Source organism: Galeopterus variegatus, unplaced genomic scaffold, assembly GCF_000696425.1.
Source record: "Galeopterus variegatus unplaced genomic scaffold, G_variegatus-3.0.2 Scaffold560, whole genome shotgun sequence".
Classification (NCBI taxonomy): domain Eukaryota; kingdom Metazoa; phylum Chordata; class Mammalia; order Dermoptera; family Cynocephalidae; genus Galeopterus; species Galeopterus variegatus.
Window position 1 is genome coordinate 454,400 of NW_007726671.1, and position 1,442 is coordinate 455,841.

The following is a 1,442-nucleotide window of genomic DNA, read 5'->3' on the forward strand; positions in this document are numbered from 1 at the left end:
GGGCCCCCCCCCCCCGACAGACCGAACATCAGCCAATTGGGACTGAGCCCGGGCGCGCAGGGCCTAAGGTCTGGCCGCCCTTCCCCGAGCCTGGGCCGGGCGCCCAGGCACTTGCAGCCTTGCCGCCGTCCACCCACCCACCCGTATTTATGTTTTTACCTGTTGCTGTAAGAAATGAGGATCCCTTTCCCATTAAAGAGAGTGCGCTGACCCCGCACGTGTGCTTTTTTCAGCTTGCGGCGCTTCAGAAACTGAATTTCTGAGGGCGGAAAGGCTGCCGGCCCCTCTGGTATGGAATCGCAGGCACAGGCATTCCGTGCGCAAATTGATAATATTGTTAATGAGAACGCATCCATGCTGGGTCCCGTGTCAGGCACTTTCTGGGATTGTCTTATGCCTCATTAATCCAAAAGGGAAAAAAAGAGAAAGAGAGATAAAACAAAAAGTAGATTATATTTTAAAGTTTAGCAGCTGAGGCCTGGAGAAGTTTAATGACTTGTTTGCGAGCAAATAGCCAGTAGTAGTAAAACTCACGTTTGATTCCGAGTCTGTCTCACTTCGAAAACCAAGGGTGCCTTCCAAAAGCTTCCGACCTTGCCTCTTTGAACCCTAATATGTTCCAGGCACTGTGCTACAGTGCTGGACATTAAGTGGAGAGTGAAGGGACCTGAGCCCCATGCGACTCATCCCCCTTAAAAGAACACCTTAGCCTGTTTTACAGATGGAAAGCTCTTCTCAAGCTTCCCCAGACTCTGCAGCCCAGCAGTACTCCAGATGGAAGTGCACCCAGGATCCCACACCCACCAAGTGCGGGCCTTGGCTGAGCGTAGAGGCTAGACCCAAGAGAGGTGTCCTGACCACAGTGCTCACCTCCAGCTGGGACGAGGTCACATGAATTCAGCGGTCAGGGAAGCCCCTGAGTCATAACCGGACAGACGTCCTTTCCTCGGGGCATTTAACTAATTTCGCCATAGTCCTGACTGATGAATGTTATTGTTGTACTGTACTGGTTCTGCAGATGAAAAAACTGAGGCTCGGCGAAGTCAAGCTACAAACCTGCTCGTTATGACTTGCCTGCTGCGCGCCTCCTTTCTTTCGTCTGTAAAATGAGCATACCAAGAACCCTTCGCTCTGTACCCGGCCTCACCAGTCTGCAGGGGCTCGGACCTGAGCTCCAGATTTTCTATCTCCAGCCCTCAGGGTCGGAAGAACTCACTGGCACTTCTTAACAGGGGAAGAAAGTGGGAGGCAGTCAGAGGTTTGTGTTCCTGAGGGGTATGGGTTTCTGACATTTTGCTTGGGAAGCGCTGGGCTGGCGGCGTGGTCGCAGCCAAAACATTGCTTGTGGCGTCCAGTGACCGAGCGTCGCTCGATGTACCCCTGACGCCCGGGGAGAGTCTCCAGGCCCGGCCTGGCGCAAACAGGAGCGACCAGGAACCGTC